Source organism: Topomyia yanbarensis, chromosome 2, assembly GCF_030247195.1.
Source record: "Topomyia yanbarensis strain Yona2022 chromosome 2, ASM3024719v1, whole genome shotgun sequence".
NCBI classification, from domain to species: Eukaryota; Metazoa; Arthropoda; class Insecta; order Diptera; family Culicidae; genus Topomyia; species Topomyia yanbarensis.
Genome location: NC_080671.1, coordinates 215,371,849 through 215,392,884, shown reverse-complemented (window position 1 = coordinate 215,392,884; position 21,036 = coordinate 215,371,849). Strand labels below are relative to the sequence as shown.

Here is a 21,036-nt window from a genome sequence, read left to right as displayed (position 1 = left end):
GAGCTTTTTGCAAGATATCCAGTCTAGCACTCGTGTCATTAACATCTGGATTCGCTGTTCCCATACTATTAGCATTTCTCTGATCTGTACCGGTATTCAGAGACTCGGTTTGACCAGTGTTAACAGTGGTACCCAATTTTCCATTTTCTTTGTTCGTCGAGTCCGTAAAAGAATCCACTGAAGAGCGTAGAATTTCAGTCTCCGCTGGGTACTCGTGATCTTCTTGGGACTTTTCTTCATCACTTGAATGGCTTTCTGCCGCTTCTTCACATGTAACGGAATAATTGGAAGAGTTATCGTCTTCGTCTCTGTCCTCGGTCGCAATTCTTACGTATTTTCCAGTGTCTTCCATATTAATCCACTGCCGAGAAAATAGTAGAAAAAAAATGATCAGAAGCGTCGTGAAGATTTTGCACTTAATCTTTCCAACAAGTGTCCCACTGTGCGGCAAAGATTTTGCTCATTCCATTGTGAGTCCCACACAATGGCAATGGTTTTACGCGGATGTCCCATCTCGCGATGTATATATAATACATACTAAATTCATATCGAGCGTCCCGCTATATCAAAATTTGTTAAAGTATTATTCTATCCACTGGAGCGTCCCACTCCAAAGGCGAATGATTATTTATGTGGATATCCTATACCACTTCCGACAGCGTCCCACTTCGTAGAGAATATTTCAATCCTTGATCAAGGATGGATTCATTTTACCACCAAGCGTCCCACTTGAGGTCACTCATGACAGCGTCCTACTTCGTACGGAATATTTCAATCCTTGATCAAGGGTATTCATAACCTTGCCACCAAGCGTCCCACTTGTGGTCACCGACAGCGTCCCACTTCGTAGAGAATATTCTAATCCTTGATCAAGGATATTCATAACCTTGCCACCAAGCGTCCCACTTGTGGTCACCGACAGCGTCCCACTTCGTAGAGAATATTCCAATTCTTGATCAAGGATTGATTCATAACCTTGCCATCAAACATCCCATTTGAGGCGAAGGCGGTCGTCTCAAACCATTTATACGAGCTGTCCCATCTCGCAACAGGCTTTTGCTGAGAGTATTCGTCCGGTACTGCTTCCCATCTGAACCACCTTCCGGAAAGCATATAAGTATTACACACAGATAACACAAAAAAAATGATTCCATATACGAAGCAGTTTTAAATTTAGATCGAAAACTATGCAAAAATGATAAAACATAATTACTGTTAAATCCCGAACCGAAGTATTTTTGGCGGATAAAATCATTTTCACTTGCGTACTCTTCGAGAAACAGTTTACCAAAATGGCGATTTTCACACTCCATGCGCACCGTAGATGGAAAAAAAAAACTAATACCAAAATGGCGACTTGCACTTTCTTTAGCAGCACTAAGCTAAGTGCTTATTTTCGTAGTCCTTCATGTCCATCCCAGACAATTGATGTAGTTTCCGGTCAACCTTATAGTTGCGATGACGCAACATTCCTAGCAGGATCGCCATTGTGGAGTTTCGCCATTATGCCACATCAATTGTCTGGCAAAATGGGGAAAGGACACGGAGCTTTGCACCAAACACAACTTACCCATTCGACGGCACGTAGACAAAAGAGGCAGATTCTCTCCCTAGTTTTATTACGACAGCAGAAGCAGTGTTGGCAAACCTTCCAAACCTTTTTGTATTGTCAACGTCAGTTGATGGCTCGCCGAGGGGTGTACTGCAGCCCATGTATACCGAAACCATAGGGTGTATCCCACAGGTAGGATATCTGTTATATCTTTCATTTGATACGAGCCACGGAAGGGGAGCGTTTGTGTGTATTGGAAGGATTTTGCTCGCAGTTCCAAGCGACAATGGCGGAACAAAAGCGAGATGGCGATTTGCTGGTTTATGCAGTGCGTTTAGTCGTGCAGGTAAGGCTCAAATTGTTTCATAGGATTCTCGTTCTGTATCACAAGACAGTTATTAGCAAACCGTCCTTATTAGGACGAATACATATTGGAAAAAGAATTGATGAAGAAAATTATTTTATTACCTATTAAGTTTGTGCTTGTTAGTTCTGTACCTTTACCAGTAAATCATAATATAAACAACACATGAAGCAAAAATCCCCTTTATTAGCTTGTCTTAACCCTCTAGTTCCCAACACTGCCTCTAGGCGGTCTCTATAAAAATCCTTACAAAATTACTAAAACATAATTGTATATTGGCGTCCGCACTAGCATTTCTTCCCAACGCTCACACCTCTCATACACACACATTTTTTTTGAATATTCGTAGCTTTCTGTCAAAGGCAATCGAAGTTCAAAGTTGAAAACTCGAGGAAAATGTGAAAAAAAACTTTGTGCTTAGTGGTAATCGCCATAAAACAACTATTTTTGGAAATTGCAACAACTAAAAAATATTTTTGAGTAGCCTGTTACTAGCATTTCACTGTAGATGTGAATTGGTTTAGTGGAATAATTCGGAAGTTTAGCTTTTTTGGTAAAATACTTTGCCCGCCTAAAGGCGGTGTTGGGCACCTGAGCGAAAAGAATTTTCAGTCTTTAGTGATTACTTATTGTACCGAAACTAGCATTATGTGCAATTTTAACTGATAAAAGTTTGTTTTAAAAACTTTGGGTGAATGCTGCTGTTATAATATGGATGTCCATATCATTTAATAATATTTATAGGAGTCTGGGGCTAGCCGGCGAATCTCTTTTCTCCTTTTGTATTAGACATATGGAGCTGTCTCTAGTTCTACACTTCAAGTACTCTGTAATACATTTTTCAATGTGTGTATGTTGCATTACATTCGGTTTCGTACACGTTGTAAGCGATATTGAGTTTTCGAGCGTATTAGAGTGAAGACTCTAACTACACTGTACAGTTGTGTTAAATGTAAATTGATAATACTTAATCCAAGTATTCCATTCTTGTGGTGAATTTCCGCAATATATGCGTAGGAAATTCCCTAATTTTGTGCGAATTTTCTAATCCACCGATTGTTTGATGGTGATATGCTGTCGAATTTAGTTTATCAATTTTTAATAATTTGCATACCTTCGAGAATAATTTCGACATGAATTCCGTTCCTCTGTCAGTAATTATTTTCATGGGTACGCCATGGTTTAGAATAATAGTTTCAACAAATGCCCTTGCGACTGTTTCTGTGCATTTGTTTTTGATTGCGGTTGCTGTGACATATTTTGTTAGATCGCATTGTGACGTCAGTACATATTGGTGACCTTCTGGGCTTGGTAGTAAAGGTCCTATCAAATCTAAATATACTGTTTCAAAAGCTGTTGAAGCGGTTGTTGTTATAATCATTGGCGTTCTTTTTTGATTTATAATTTTGTTCTTTTGACAAGGTTCATATCTCTTTATGTATTCTTCAATATCTTTTTTCATATTTGTCCAATAAAATCTTTGTTTGATTGTTCGTAATGTCCTCTCTATTCCTGCATGTCCTGCCGTTGGAAGTGTGTGGTAATCATTTATAATTAATTTTTTCTTCATATTGTCGTCGACGTATTTTAACTCTTTTTTCAATAAGTATATAGGTGGCATGCCCTTGGTAAGATCATTCATATTAATGTCATTATAAAATTTTAGCGCTTTTTCATCTCTTTTCGCAATAATGAGCTCATTGATTTTATGTTCCACACACATTTTCTTTGTCCAATAAAATCTTTGTTTGATTGTTCGTAATGTCCTCTCTATTCCTGCATGTCCTGCCGTTGGAAGTGTGTGGTAATCATTTATAATTAATTTTTTCTTCATATTGTCGTCGACGTATTTTAACTCTTTTTTCAATAAGTATATAGGTGGCATGCCCTTGGTAAGATCATTCATATTAATGTCATTATAAAATTTTAGCGCTTTTTCATCTCTTTTCGCAATAATGAGCTCATTGATTTTATGTTCCACACACATTTTCTTTGGCGTTTGCATTGTCCGCCGTAGCCGTAATGTTTTCGCTGGTTTTATTATAATTGCATTTTTATGTAATGCGATTTTTACTTCCGGCATTCCATGAACATCATCTATCACCATTTCCATCGTTTTACTAATTTAAAGTTGATGGCCAGGCATCTTATCGTTAGTGTTAGTTGGTGAATGGTTTATATCTGATGTGTTATTCTGTGCTCTTGTTGTTATTGTATCGATTTTGTTGGCTATTTTCGGCAAATTTGAGACTAAGAGAAACGAAAGCAATGAAATTGAAAGACGGATAGGTATTCTAGAGCGAATCAGTTATAAACTTAGGACGGAAAACTAGAACTAGGCAGGCTCATATGGGCATGATCGAAAGGAAATGTGAAGAATTTTTTGCCTTCTGCATAGTAGGAGTTGGGCGTTCCACCCAAGTCTACCGCATGGTCTATGGTAGAACATAACTCATCATCATGTTTTACCGCCGACGCCGGCCGGTTGTTATTAGGACTTTGTAACGAGGTTACAAAAGTATTTAATTCATTAGTTAAGAAAATAAACACCGAGCGAAATTCAAATTTGAATTTGTCGGAGTTCATGGCTTAAGTCCCCGATCACTCTGGGCTAACAAAACGCATGCGTTTATAGAACTTTGCGTACGATAACAATGCATAAAACCAGCCAATCAACGAAGGACACGTTAACGCGATCGAAAAAAGGCCAAGCTTTGGGGGCTATTGATTAGAAATTATCATCTCGGTACTCATTCTGGTTTGGTCAGTACGATAGATCGATAGTGGCAAATAGAAAGTCAGTTGTAAGAATTAAACCTGTGTTATAAACGACGGTGGAAATAAGATACCGTAAGATATGAAAAGAGAGATCAATAAATTACTTGTCCATCGTTTGAAGGTTCTACCTTCGAACGAAGGTGTCCGGTTGGGGCGTAACGTGGTCCCAGGACTCGCCGAATACACGCCACGAATTAAATCGTCGACCACGTGTGTTGGAACCATCAAACAGGGACATTGTAGGTCCACGTGTTCGGAGCAGTGAGCGATAACTCGTCGAACGTAAAAACGCCCCGAACTGTAACGACCTGACGGAACGTTTGAACCACTACGCATACTACCGCAACCAGGCGCACTGCAACATAGTTCATCTCCCATATTCATCCAATTGTCGCTCACCACAACGGGCGCACTGGAACATAGTTCATCGCAACATTCATCCAGATATATCGCCCACCGTCACAGTGGTGGCAGCCATGTCGAAAGCACAGGTGATATAGGTTAGAATCATAGATCGAAACCGGAGAAGCGATTGTCATGCGGAAGGGAATAAATTAAGGCAAATTGGACTAGTAGCGTTTGATTAGACCGGATGCGATCCTTGATGATTTTACAGTTATTCGCGAAATATTCTTAAAAATTGGAATTCCGTCAGTATTGGCGTTTCTTTTGTAGGTTGGTTGGTCGAGTGTTTTGTGTGATTCGGACGTGAACTCCCCTAGAGTCTCACCGGGCATTTAATCCATCGCGGCTTCGCGGCAGCATTGCTGCCTGGCGCGGAAGCGGAGACCGTTTTTACACTCCCCTGCACGTTACATTTGGCGCGCAACAAACGGGTTTTGCTACAAAAGTATTTTTGGAACGCCTTTAAGTTATTTCCGGCATATCGGACCAATTTTGAATTTGAAATTTTAGAAACATTTATTTTCATTGAATTAGATTTGTTAAGTAGTTCGTAGCTATTTTTTGGGATTTGATGATGTTAGTTGTTAAAATTTAGGAATAGTTTTGAATATTTTTCATATTTTTTTTAAAGCTATATACATAATCAATCGTAAAAAAAACATAAATTTAATCATAAGTGATAAATTGAGTGAATTCGAAACTATGGCATAGAGCGAAACATCTATACAATTTTTGTGGCTAGACCCTAAGCATTTAACTCCCGACGAGTTAAAGTATGAGCTAAAGATCCGGTGTCTAAATTATGCGGGAATGTCCATGGATGAGCGTCAGCAGGTATTTTACAAAGAACAATGTAAAGAAGCACAAGTTCGTAAATTTCTACTTTCAAAGCGAACTATAATAGATGAAATTAATTTGGTGCAAGTTAAGCTAATGCTGATTAGGCAAGCATTGAAAGTCGGCTATGACGAAAAATTGATCACTAGATTGAGGCATTTGTATTTAGGGGTGAGAAGAATAGCAGCGTTAGACCCACTTCAAGTTCAAATGAGGCAAGAGACGTTGGAAGAAATCGAGGTTCTAGTAGACGTTTTTGGTATGGAAAAAGACTCAATCTATAAAAATGATCCTGCCAGAAGGGAACGTAACAGAACTCTACGGAGGTCGCAGGTTAGTACGAGAGCAACGTTAACTCCAACAAGGATTTCCATGTACGAATTTCCTCCAGCCTCTAAAACTACAAGATCGACAGAGATTATGTCGCAGAGCCATAGCAACTCTCTGAGCGCAGATGCATGGGAATTCATTCCAAGTGAAAGTATGAACACTACGCCACTACGGCAGGAATATTCATTATAGGGGACAACAGACCAACGGGAATTAAGAAACAACGCAACGCTAGGAGAGCAGCGATCAGAAACAACTAACAGTCAACATAAGGTTGTACATCCAGAATATCCAGGAACGGAAGGGATAAAAGATCAGGAACCGTTTCCAAGGAATACGGTTGAAGCCGTACTGCAAACCAGTAAACAAATAGGAAGAGTAGTTTAGGAGGTCTTAGCAAATAAGCTGGAAACAATGATGACAAAAATGTTTCAAAATCTCGTGCTACAACATTCAGCGAGTGTAGCTCAAGGAAGGCAATCACCCATGCCCAGGAATTATTTGGAATGAACAGGAGGATAGCAATTCAGTAGCCTCTCATGTTTCGTACGCTAATATCAGCAGGCGGCAGTGGCAACCAGAATGCCAAAATACGGGTGCTGTAGGGAAAGATTTTCGGATGGGAACCGACTCGGGTCATCAGCAAAGTCTAGGGGATATAGATCAAAGCAATGTAGAGAGAAGGCAAGTCGAGCAGAACACGCGATATCCAGAGGGTCCTAGGGAAGCGCGCTACCCCAAAATATCCGTAGACAAATGGCCAGTAAAGTTCAGCGGGGATCCTAGGGGACCGTCAGTAGAAGAATTTCTGAAAAGAATAGAAACATTGGCAAATAATAATAGGACGTTGGAAGCGGAACTGTTAGGACAGGCAAACTTTTTGTTTAGGCCAGACTCCATAGCCGAAGAATGGTACTATACTTATAGTACACGTTTTACTTCGTGGAGAGTATTCAAATACATGCTTAAACTGCGATTCGGAATTCCAAATACGGATAGAATAACAGATAAACAGATTAGGGACAGAAAACAACTTCCCAGCGAAACATTTATCGCGTTCGTTGCAGAAATTGAGCGTATGTGTCAAAAATTATCCAAACCACTGGATGAGGCTCAAAAAGTGAACATAATATTGGAGAATATGAAGGACTGCTATCGACCCCATCTAGCGTTCATTGATTTGGATCCTATCAACATAGAAGCTCTCACCAGTATGTGTTTCGATTTGGACAAAGCTTTTTACCATGCTTAAGCTCCACGGGGTAGATCATTCAATGTGAATTGCATGGACGAGGAAGGAGAGTACCTCGCTACCAATCTCAGTGAGGATATCAATGCAATACGATCATTGAAAAATAACCCAAATCATAAGTCGTTCGAATCTAGCGGTGAAGAAAAAACCGAGACAAATGCGGGAAAAAACCAACAGAACAATGTGTTATGCTGGAACTGTCGTCAATTCGGGCATTTCTGGAGGGACTGTACCAAACAAAAACGAATCTTTTGTCATATTTGTGGGCAGACAAACGTGGTCATTACAACGTGCCCAAATAACCATCGATTTAAATCAGACGAAACAAAAAACGATTACACGGAGAGGTCATAGGGGGTAACCTTTCCCAAGTGGTAACTGAAACTCCCAACAGACGACTAGCGAGCGAGGTACCCGACGAAAATAAAAATTTTAAAGATGTCCAAATAAATATCAAGCCAAATAAATGTCCGCATATTCTGGTTAACATTCTAGGAACACAGGTCGAAGCACTGTTGGATTCAGGAGCAGCAATAGGCATAATCAGTGATCCCGACATCATTAAAAGACACAATTTTAGGGTGAGGCCAACCAGTTTAAAAGTAAGGACAGCAGATGAAACAGAACATTCTGGAGTAGGAATGGTTCATATTCCGTATTCATTTGAAGGACTGACCAAAATCATTCCTACGTTATATGTACCACCGATTAATCGGCGTATAATTCTAGGCGTGGATTTTTGGCGGGCATTTGACATTGAACCAGCAATGGCTAAGGGGGCAAGTTGGAGCCCACTGGAGCTAAACAACAGACAGATAGACCAAATCGCTCTGAACACTGCATTGGATTACTTCTCGGAAAATGGTGAGGAGATAAACATTATCCTGGAACCGTCTGGAGAGAAACTTTTGGTATCCACGCAGGATGAAGACGAATCCCTGGATATCCCTTCCGTAGAAATTCCAAAAAGTATGAAAAAGGAGTGCATTACTACAGACCACGATTTAACAAACAGCAGGCGGAGCTTCATAGGGTCTTAAAACTATTTGACTCAAGCGGAAAGCTAGGGCGAACAAATATCTTAGAACATAAAATTGAATTAGTTGAGGGGGCAGTACCAAAAAGGCCACCTAGATATAGGACATCGCCAGCCATGCAGAAGGAGGTCCAGAAGGAAAAAGACAGAATGATTGAACTAGACGTCATAGAAGAATCAAGCTCCGAATGGTGTAACCCTTTATTACCGGTTCGGAAGCGCTCTGGCGAATGGAGAGTATGTCTTGATTGTCTTGATAAATAAGGTGACAAAAAGTGAAGCATATCCACCCAGACATGCAGGCGATATTGGGGAAGATTCAGCTAGCCAAATACTTCTCAGTAATCGACCTGTCTAAAGCGTATTGGCAAATACCATTGGAGCAGAACAGCCGGGATTATACATCATTTCGATCAGGAAGAAAACTCTACAGATTCAAAGTTATACCTTTTGGTTTGAAGGGGGCTCCTATGACCCAGACCAAATTGATGCATAAGGTCATAGGATTCGATCTAGAACCTTGGGTGTTTGTTTACATGGATGATATAATCGTCTTGTCCAACACACTTGAGGCACATGTTCGACTGTTTGAAATCATTGCAGATAGATTAAAGAAAGCAGGCCTAACCATCAGTCTAGAGAAATCAAAAATATGCCAGAAACGCGTGCAATATCTGGGCTATGTGCTGTCCGAAGGACTGTCGATTGATAGCGACAAACTCGAACCCATCCTCAGCTATCCAGTTCCAAAAACTTCAAGAGAAATTCGTAGTCTTATTGGCATGATTGGATTCTTCAAGCAGTTTATTCCAGATTATAGTGAAATTTTGTCACCAATTACTGATCTCCTAAAAAAGAAAAACACTAAATTAGTTTGGACCAAAGAAGCCGACAAAGCGTTAAATAAAATGAAAAACCTTCTTACATCACCACCTGTTCTTGCCAATCCGGACTTCGGAGCTCAGTTCATCATAGAGTCGGATGCATCCGCGCATGCAGTAGGTGCTGTGTTAATGCAAACGCACGATGATGTTCGCAAACCAATAGCGTTCTACTCAAAAAAATTATCTGCAACACAGCAGAAGTACTCAGCCACAGAACGTGAGTGTCTGGGCGTCATCATGGCTATCGAACGATTCCGATACTACGTGGAGGTTTGGGCCTCACGGCGTTCCTAAAACCGTTATTAACAAAAAAATGACCATAAATTTGTCATACGGCATTCGAAAGATACAGTATCCAAGCATCTTCTCAGTGAATTTTTAAATTAAAGTGTGCTTCCTATCTCTATAAACAAAAAATATTAGTCTACTTATTTAGGACATGGCATTTGAAAGATATAGTAATCAAGTATATCCCCTGCAAGTTTGAAAATATTTCATTGATGGAATCGAAATTTATAACGGTTCGGATGTGGTATGCGGTCATAGATGGGTTTTCTACCAGACTTCAAGCGTGAATCCATGTTTGTCCATTGACTATTTAGATCGTTTATACGTGTCGCGGTTTTTAAAGGAAAACCTTACCATTTAATTACATAAATTTAATGTACTAAACGTGTTATTCATATGGTGCACTGAAAAAATATGAAAATAAGGTTGCCCATCTATGACCGCATACCACATCCGAACCGTTATAAATTTCGATTCCGTCAATGAAATATTTTCAAACTTGCAGGGGATATACTTGATTACTACATCTCTCAAATGCCATGTCCTAAATAGGTAGACAAATATTTTTTGTTTATAGAGATAGGACCAAACCCGTGGGTGTTTGCTGGTAGCCTTATGAAACGTGTCATAAAACTTCAAATTGCAATTTCTCTCGAATCTCTCGATGGATCATTTTGAAATTCACTACTAATTCTCAAAACTCAAAAAAGCTACGTCTCTCTTGCATTGAATCGATGACACTCTTCATGAATTAGTGTTGGGCGATACTGTATCGATACAAAGAATATCGATACTTTGAAACCAAAATATCGAGATTTTAAATCGATATTCATCAGGTTGATATTTCGTGGTATCGACACATCTGTTTCGATATTTTCTCGATAAAGAACAATTAGCACAACTATCCAAACACAAGAAAAAACTCAAATTTGTCAAACATGTCAGATTATTACTTTTACCTTGAACGACGGACACATTCAGACACTGAGAAAGCAGTACTCATTCCCGTAATTTTACTGTTACCAAAAACCTGATGAGAAAGATGAAGACATTTCATGCAAAGTTCACATGATATTCAGTGTTTCAGAATTAAAGCATTGGTGTTCTATGTATTATAAACAGATCCGTAGCATGGGGTCGACCTGGTTTTCCCCCGCCAAAAACGCGGGTGTGAAATTACATGACTAATAAGTTAGGATTTGTGCCCTTCATGTACAAATACTGGTTTTACCAAAAATTTTCGTCCAAGTGAGAAATTTTGATGATTACTCAATTTTTCCCAGGACATGTCCTGGTTTTGCATTGACTGTCCAGGTGTCCTGGGAAGCAAGGATGGTGATAGGCGAAACAATCAGCGAAAACCATCGATTTGTTCTCGGTATTCTACACAGCTATGTCGATCAATGTGTTTGTGCAGTTAATACACGTCGCCACTCAGTGAGTGAATCATAGTTGGCGTTTGCCACATTCCTCCACTCCATCTCTTATGATGAGTTCCCGGGCGTTTTACCCGTAGACGATTCATTGCGTAGCGATTGGCTCTGTCTGGAAATATACCAACCAAGGATCGTTAGACGATAATTTTCAAAAAAGGTAGATGATTGGCATTCTATATCTATATTTTATCTTGTCAAATTTTATATCACGCAATAAATGTTGCGAATTTGTTCAATCTATATGATTGAAGTGTACTAATATTTGCGTTTTTCAGGAATTATTGTACAATGAAGGTATAGTAAATCCCGTATACACCTCCACACTTAAAGATTTATGCCACTTTGACTTGAATGATAGTATGCAAATTGAGGCGCAATTGAGAGGGGAATAATCTTTAAACGGTCAAAATCATTCTTAACCTTTGCTCGTGGTTAAAAAAAAGTTTCCTTGTTAATGGATTAAATTTAAAAAGGTAAAGGTTTTAGTATAAATATGTAAAGAAAAACTTTTTTCGTTAAAGTATTATTCTTTCATTTGAGTGATATTGACGCGAAAGGTGAACATGTTTTTAAGTTGGCGTCCTGGATTACAAGAGAACGGCTTCATCGATTTTTATGATATTGATATCAAATTAAAGCAAATTTCAAGCTCTTCAATGCGAACCCAAAAAAGATTTATTTTAAAAAAATTCATTTTTTTATATTATTTTTGGCTGCATAACAATCAAAAAAATGTACTGCCTTTTTTTTAAAAAAAAATAGCAAAAAAAATCTTATTGATTTTTTTTAGGTTAAGGTTACCTTTAATTTGATATCATTATGATGAAAGACATCATATAGCTAAAGCATCTATATTTGAACGCCAGCAGTTTTGTATTCCTAAATACGGCTTTGGAGCCATAGTGCGTAACGCTCTTGCTTACTCCACGTTCCCTATATGTCACAACATGTCATGATTTGTAGTGAAAGTTTCTATATTACAACAGTATATATGTATAACAAAATGATGTTGCCAAAACGGAACCCATTTGTTGCCAAAAACGGAACCCTCCTGTACATACATACCTTAGCTCAAATGCGATGCATTTAAAATATTAGCCGAAAGAGAGATTATTTGCAAACATCTGATTACACGGTTTCAATTGAAATAGTTTCATAAATCCCCAAAACAAACAATAAATCGGTACCAGATTTACGAATGTGTGTATGAGTGTTGACCATGTCAAAATGTTGATTTTTAATACATGTGCAACTGAGGTACCAAATGTGCCTATGGTGTATTGAAAATATTTAATAATGTTGATAATATACCATCATAAAATTGACCTCTTATTCAATAATGAAATATGTATAAAATTCTGAAAAGCTAAAGTTCTGAATTTCCCTATCCTGAACTACATACACGGGACATTCTGAGTAGATTTTATTTTTTCCTCTATTCTTTCACCTGCGATCGATTCTTATTTGGAATGTGCTTCCATGCAATCGCAAAATGATCGAATCGAATGCTTCAACTCTCTTCTTACAATCAGATCACAAAACGAAAATGAACAACCGATTTTTGCTGGAGAACGAATCAGTATAGACAAGAAACAAGCAACGATGCACACACAGGCAATAGTAATACGTCCACACACGCATTGGTGTTCATTTTGTATTCGATAAACCACATCATTTCATTGATGGAATCGAAATTTATAACGGTTCGGATGTGGTATGCGGTCATAGATGGGTTTTCTACCAGACTTCAAGCGTGAATCCATGTTTGTCCATTGACTATTTAGATCACATAAATTTAATGTACTAAACGTGTTATTCATATGGTGCACTGAAAAAATATGAAAATAAGGTTGCCCATCTATGACCGCATACCACATCCGAACCGTTATAAATTTCGATTCCGTCAATGAAATATTTTCAAACTTGCAGGGGATAGACTTGATTACTACATCTCTCAAATGCCATGTCCTAAATAGGTAGACAAATATTTTTTGTTTATAGAGATAGGACCAAACCCGTGGGTGTTTGCTGGTAGCCTTATGAAACGTGTCATAAAACTTCAAATTGCAATTTCTCTCGAATCTCTCGATGGATCATTTTGAAATTCACTACTAATTCTCAAAACTCAAAAAAACTACGTCTCTCTTGCATTGAATCGATGACACTCTTCATGAATTAGTGTTGGGCGATACTGTATCGATACAAAGAATATCGATACTTTGAAACCAAAATATCGAGATTTTAAATCGATATTCATCAGGTTGATATTTCGTGGTATCGACACATCTGTTTCGATATTTTCTCGATAAAGAACAATTAGCACAACTATCCAAACACAAGAAAAAACTCAAATTTGTCAAACATGTCAGATTATTACTTTTACCTTGAACGACGAAGACACATTCAGACACTGAGAAAGCAGTACTCATTCCCGTAATTTTACTGTTACCAAAAACCTGATGAGAAAGATGAAGACATTTCATGCAAAGTTCACATGATATTCAGTGTTTCAGAATTATAGCATTGGTGTTCTATGTATTATAAACAGATCCGTAGCATGGGGTCGACCTGGTTTTCCCCCGCCAAAAACGCGGGTGTGAAATTACATGACTAATAAGTTAGGATTTATGCCCTTCATGTACAAATACTGGTTTTACCAAAAATTTTCGTCCAAGTGAGAAATTTTGATGATTACTCAATTTTTCCCAGTATAGACAAGAAATAAGCAACGATGCACACACAGGCAATAGTAATACGTCCACACACGTATTGGTGTTCATTTTGTATTCGATAAACCACATCAATTTTCTGCTGTAGAGGTGATACAAAGCTTTCTTTCTCGCGCGTGCGAGTCTCAAAAAAAAATCTGTGAAAAATCACAATATTTCAAAAAATCTGTGAAATTTTCTGCAAAATGCCAACAATCTGTCATCTGTGAAAAAGAATCTGTGATCAAAAATTGTAAAAAAAATCTGTGACATTACAGAAAAATCTGTGAATATGGTAACCCTGGTGTGAGAATCTGACGAAGAGTGCGAAATGAGCGTTCATTGATACGATAGAAACCATCCTTGCTGGGAAGTCGAGGAAAATGCTTCATTTGTCCTGGTTTACCTCCTGTAAGCATAATCTATTTCAATTTATTCAGTCTTCGCTTTTCACTATGCTCCAGATCGCAACCATAACTATACTTATCCTCAATCGGAATGCGACAAACAAAACTACAGTCGAATCTCCCAATTGTACCTTCCGATGTTTTTTTATTCTCTCAAGAGTGCCTCGTCAACATCGATGAAACAATGGTTACCAGCGCTTTTTCTTGGCTTAAATAGCTTTCAATCCGTGACCCGAAGAATTCCCTTTGGTACCTCTGAAAAGACACATCGGCGTTTTGGTGCTTCTGCTTCCACTTGAGTCCCCTTGCTAGTGGCTTTTTTCGTCTTACTGGAATCCATTCCATAAAAAGAAAATATCGTGGAATAATTTCATTGAGCGCTTTCTCGACTTGGAGATCATGGAATTACTACAGGGTCGATACCAGTACCTAAACAGCTCTGCTTGTTAACAGTGCAGTGAATCAAACGAACGTTTCTTCCTATATGTATGCTGTCTATATGTACCGTGCCAGTACTATAAACAAGCAAAGCAATCGAATAATAAAATTCGTCCCAAGCCAGTGTGAACAATAAAGCACCGTTACTTTCATTTGTGCGATATCGATCATTCATTTCAAGATGTTTGAAACTCAACAGCAAAATTCAATAGCAAATTTGCAAATGCAGTTTAGACTAACGGAAGTCGTCGTTATACGAGCCCACCACACTCGTTACTGATAACGTTTAAAACTTTGGCCATAACGAAAAGTTACGCGATTGAAGACAACATGCAATACGTGTCGGTAAGCATGATAATGTTAGGATCAAGATACCCGTTTATATTGAAAATGATAAGATTGATATGCGTCTGCACGATCTACACCTGGGTACTATTAATAAATTTATTACAACCATAATGTCGGAATACGTAATAGTGGAATCCTTTACGTTTGACACCTGGAGAAAATTTTTATCGGTGTTTCAAAGGGTGTTTGTTTCGAGAGAATGCGAGTGACGGAACCTATTCCTTCATATCTGAACTTTCAATTCAAAGCAAAACGCGTGACCAAATCTCAAATCACGCTGTGCGCGTATGAAGGACAGACCCCTGCGTGCCCTATGTTGTTGCACAAAAAGACACACTACGAGAAACCATGTACACAAACCTCTAACGAAGCAATATCAACTGCAACCCATCACACAGCCCTTCATCAACATCAACTAAATCACAAACCACCGGAGTTGCAGCTCAGGCACCAACAAATACTGGAACAACAGAATCTAAGCACAGCATGTCCGATCATTGTGATATGTTTACTACTGCCCAATCAACTGCCAGCACCACCGATATTAAAGTAAATAACAAAGAACACGTATACGCGATCGCGACTCGTAGACCCCACAAACAACTCAAACCAGGTAATCGTGAAAGCCCATACAACATTAACAGCGAGGATAGCATGAAGGTAAATGATAAACCGAGAGAAAGCGGACTAAGTGATCCACAAGCAACAAGAGGCAATGAAGTAAATAGATCTTCAGCAAGAAATAAGATCTTTACGCAAAGTAACAAATCGCGTACACAAGATCCGATGGATATACAATAAAATTCGATTTATTTATTTTTATTTACTCATTGATAATATTAAAAGATCCACGGTCAGGTAATGCATTGAGGCGTGTCAAATAAATGAAATATCTAATGGACGATTAACATGCCTTCGTGCCTGGACGTTGAACAGCGACTAACCGCCAAGTGTAGCATCCTACATAACAGGGAGTATGGAATGTCGCGCTCAAACAGTGCTGCGAAATTTCAAAATCAGTTACTTATTTCTGCTTTTATTTACCGAAGCCAAAATTCAGATTCACCGCCTCCATCATTCATTAACTTTCCAACTGACTGAAACTTCATACAGAATGGAATGCTTGAGTGCAGAGGAAATATAAATTCCTTTACCAACCAAAGCATTTATTTGTTTTTATGTGGACAGTTTGAAGGCAGAAGCTGGCATCTTCTACATTTCCGAGCATAAGTGAACTGCAATAATCTATATCTGATGCACTTTTGTTTAATAATCCCTCTCATAGGTAGAATGGAAAAAAATCTATTTGCTTCTGAAACCGAACATGTCCGAACCTGAATACGCTGTGTCGGGTGAACGAATGACGAGGGAAATGAACCAAACATTTTATTCATTGCGACGGGAATGAATTGAATTTTGTTTTCTTTCAAGTTCACGCAGTCAGTTTGTCTTCACATCTCGCCCTGAGCAGAAGCAAAAAATCGTCCCGCGCAAGTGAAACGGTCAATTCTACCTAAAAATCAATCGGTGCCTATCACACAAGCAGTCCATATAACAATAGCCTATACCTACTGTGCGATTTAGTGATGAGTGACGGTGCCCAGCAAAAAGCAACCCAGATACGGCCGAACTGTGTTGCTGTTGATTTTTCGAAATGCCCCGTAAGACCAGCCATTCGGGAAGTGGAACAGTTATTAAAAGTGCAGATGAAACTCAATCTGGCTGAAGTGAAAACCCTACAAATGCATCATATCAAACATTGCGTGCTGATTTCGTTCAATAACATTAACCAAGCTGAGTCATTCGCCTCGCGAAACAACATGCAGCACACCGCCGAATGCGGCAATGTTAAATATAGCATTCCCGTATACATCGAGAACGGCGCTGTAGAAGTTCGTGTCCATGATTTGGCTACGCGTACCCCTGACGGCGCGATTAAAAAATGCTTGCAAAAATATGGAGAAGTAGACTCCGTTGCACATGAGACTTGGAAGAATTTTTTCCCGGGCATCCCTAACGGTGTTCGTGTGGTGAGAATGCGTGTGACCAAGCCAATTCCCTCATACATAACCGTCACAGCGTTAGGAAGTGACGATGTTCTCATTCATCAAGCATCACTAGTCACGTACCCAGGGCAAATTCCTACGTGCCAGTTCTGCACGAAGAAGCTGCACCTCGGAAAACCTTGCGTAGAAACTGTTAAGGAAAACTTAACCAATCCAACTGAAATAAGCCCAGAACCATCTTACGCTAAACCACTAACAGCTTCAAAACCAACATCTTCGGATCAAGCACCAACAACCAGCAACAACAACAACAAAACGAATGCCGATAACGAACATACTAAAACGACCCTTAAGAGTAAAACACAAACTGGAACATCCGACTGCGAGCAGCAGGAAAGTAGTACGGATGAGGACATGGACGTGAACGATAACGCGAAAGAAGACAAACGAAATGAACCTCAACTTGCAGTGGACAACATTGGCAATATTTCGCCACCTAGAAAAAGGACCTCAACACGCAGCAGAAAGCTGCGCCTGAACGAGACCAAAAATTTAATGTAGCTGTTTTTTTTTTATTCATTGTAAAAAAACAAACAATCGGCCTCGTCGAGCTACCGCATTTGGGCCTAAATAAATTTATCAATTATAAAAAAAAAAGTTCACGCAGGGATGTCAATTTGTTCAAGCTCGATCTCAAATTGATATTATTTACACCAAGCTATCCGCCGGTTTTCATATAACAATCGATTAAACGGAGAAATAACAACGGTACGTTTGCAGCTCTCAAATCGAGAGATAATGGTTGTCATTGGAGATTGGTAGGCATAGTGCAGGAAAGCTACTTGGGATTGCTGATGTTTCTGATTTTCGTCAATGTCGTGTTTTTGTACTGGAAACTCCTCGCCGGTCCTGCACAGACCATCTCAGCATGAAACGTTTGCGGATGGTGGTGTAGCAAGAACTGCCTTTGTGTAAATCCGAAAAAGCTCTTGGTGATCGAATTTCGACGAAAGACTTTCTGGCAGAGCTCTTCCTCTCAGACTCCCAGAACTTTTCTACTGTCGAAGCTCTGCCTGCCAGACCCCAGAACTTTTTAACTACCGAAAACATGCGGAAAAGCCAATGTTTATTGATAGGTAACGAGGGGAAGCAGTACCCTTTAGAAGTCCTGGTTTTTACTCGTCTGATATGGTCACCCAACCTTAGGGTGAAATACAGCATAGTGCTTTTGCATAAGCCTGCTAAGCCAAGACAAGTCTCGGCTTCACTGTGTCCTATCGGCATAAACAGAACTTCTGCTCGGACAAGACATCACGTTTGACCAGTCATTCGATTGAAACACAAAGTGAGTTTTAGTTATAGGGATTTAGCGTCAAGCCGGCGCTAATCTATTCCGACAAAAAGTTAGTATCGGTTTCTGATGAGACGAAGTTGAAACGCATCCATGACCAATAAGTTAGGATTTGTGCCTTTCATGTGCAAAGACTGGTTTTACCAAAAATGTTTGCCCAAGTGAGAAATTTTGGTGTTTACCAAATTGTTCTTCTTAGGGTGAAATATAGCTTGGTGGTTTCGCATAGGCCGGCTATGCCAAGACAAGTTTCGGCTCCATTATGTCTTATCGGCATAAACAGAACTTCTGCTCGGACGGGACATCACGTTTGACCAGTCGTTCGAATGAAAGCCAAGCCGGCGCTAATCTATTTTGACAATAAGTTAGTGTCGGTTTCTGATGTACATGTACATCTTAATGTACATAGACTTGTTTTATCAAAACTTTTCGCCCAAGTGAGAAATTTTGGTGTTTACCCAATTTTTCTCCTTAGGGTAAAATATAGCATAGTGCTTTCGCATAGGCCTGCTAAGCCAAGACAAGTTTCGGCTTCACTGTGTCTTATCGGAATAAACAGAACTTCTGCTCGGACGCGACATCATGTTTGACCAGTCGTTCGGTTGAAACACAAAGTGTGTTTCAGTTTTAGGAATTTGCGTCAAGCCGGCGCTAATCTATTCCGACAAAAAGTTTGTGTCGGCTTCTGATGAGACGAAGTCGAAACGCACCCATGACTAATAATTTAGGATTTGTGCCTTTCATATACAAAGACTGGTTTTACCAAAAATTTCCGCCCAGGTGAAAAATTTTGAAGTTCACCCAAATTTTCTCCTTAGGGTGAAATATAGCATAGTAGTTTCGCATAGACCTGCTAAGCTAAGACAAGTTTCGGCTTCACTATGTCTTATCGACATAAACAGAATTTCTGCTCGAACGGGACATCACGTTTGACCAGTCGTTCGAATGAAAATCAAGCCGGTGCTAATCTATTCCGACAAAAAGTTCGTGTCGGTTTCTGACGATTTGTGTCCTTCATGTATAAAGACTTGTTTTATCAAAACTCTTCGCCCAAGTGAGAAATTTTGGTGTTTATATAATTTTTCCCATTTGGGGTGAAATATAGCATAGTGCTTTCGCATAGGCCTGCTTAGCCAAGACAAGTTTCGGCTTCACTGTGTCGTATTGTCATAAACTGAACTGCTTTGGCTGTTTTGTTTGACCAGTCGTTCGATTGAAACACAAAGTGTGTTGTAGTTTTAGAGGTTTAGTGTCAAGCCGGCGCTAATCTATTTCGACAATAAGTTAGTGTCGGTTTCTGCTGAAACGAAGTCGAAGCGCATCCATGACTAAAACACTGATGAGCGTATGGGGCAATTCCATCAGCCGCCATTCAGCGGGTCGCGTCGGCGCAAACGATTGCCACGCCACAGCAAACAAAATACACGCTGCGCAAATCGACCGCTGTGACTACCCAGATAATTTTTTTACCCCTTTTTAATGCTTCTTAAGCAGTTTCTCCAATAAAGATTTCATACGTAAACATGATCGTATTGAAAATAAAAATAAAAATTGATGGTCTGAATTGCCCCCTAGGGAGGTCCGAATTAGTCCTACATTGTAAAAGTAGATAAAAACGTAGCGTTATGCCAATCGTCGCCTAGCGATGCCATGGAGTGGTGTAAATTAATGTTTATAGTTCCAAAATGTAGCTGGGGTTTTAAACTAACAATTAGAATCTTTGACCGATAAATTCTTTCACATCTATCCACCTAAAAGAGCGATTTGGTCCGAATAGCCCCGGGTTCCCCTACGGATTAGCGATATTTTTTTTAAATAATGAATTCATATTATTTAGAGAAAAATGTAATGCGTTATATGAATTACCAATACAGTGAAAACCCGATCCGAGTTGTTACTATCGCGCGGATTTCGCGGATTCCGCGATTTTTGCGAATTTGGCGCGTTTTTGTTCTCAATTTGACGCTTCGCGCGGATTTGGTGCGAATTCTAGTTTGGACCGTGTTGTATTTATCGGAGTCTCTCCTAACATGTTCATTTATCATTTTGTTTAAGATGTATACTAATAACTTTCACTTCAATCGCTGGGAACACTAATCCCTAAGTGAAACGAGTTATGGTTATGAAAATTAACCTGAGACTCCGTTATGCCGCTTGTGACTATTTAACCCTCTAGCGCACAATTTTTTTTTGGTTTGAAAAAACTTTTGGAGGTGGGCTTCGTGATGAGAAAACGACAATAATGTTGAAAATTCTTGAAAGTAATGGATTTTTCATTAAAGCCTTAAAATAAGTAGTATGTTACTATGTTTTAATTGTCGCAAGGTTCTACTGTATCGATTTTGGTTGCTATTTTCGGCAAATTTGAGACTAAGAGAAACGAAAGCAATGAAATTGAAAGACGGATAGGTATTCTAGAGCGAATCAGTTATAAACTTAGAACGGAAAACTAGAACTAGGTAGGCTCATATGGGCATAATCGAAAGAAAATGTGAAGAATTGTTTGCCTTCTGCAGAGTAGGAGTTGGGCGTTGCACCCAAGTCTACCGCATGGTCTATGGTAGAACATAACTCATCATCATGTTTTTCCGCCGACGCCGGTAGAATACCTATCCG

At 39.3% G+C, this 21,036-nt stretch overlaps 1 protein-coding gene across 9 annotated transcripts in view; it reads left to right on the top strand.

The window, feature by feature from the left end:
- The window catches only part of LOC131682876 (uncharacterized), a 564,793-nt gene that overhangs the window by 220,277 nt on the left and 323,480 nt on the right, over positions 1 to 21,036 (top strand). The gene's annotated exons all lie outside the window — the stretch shown is intronic.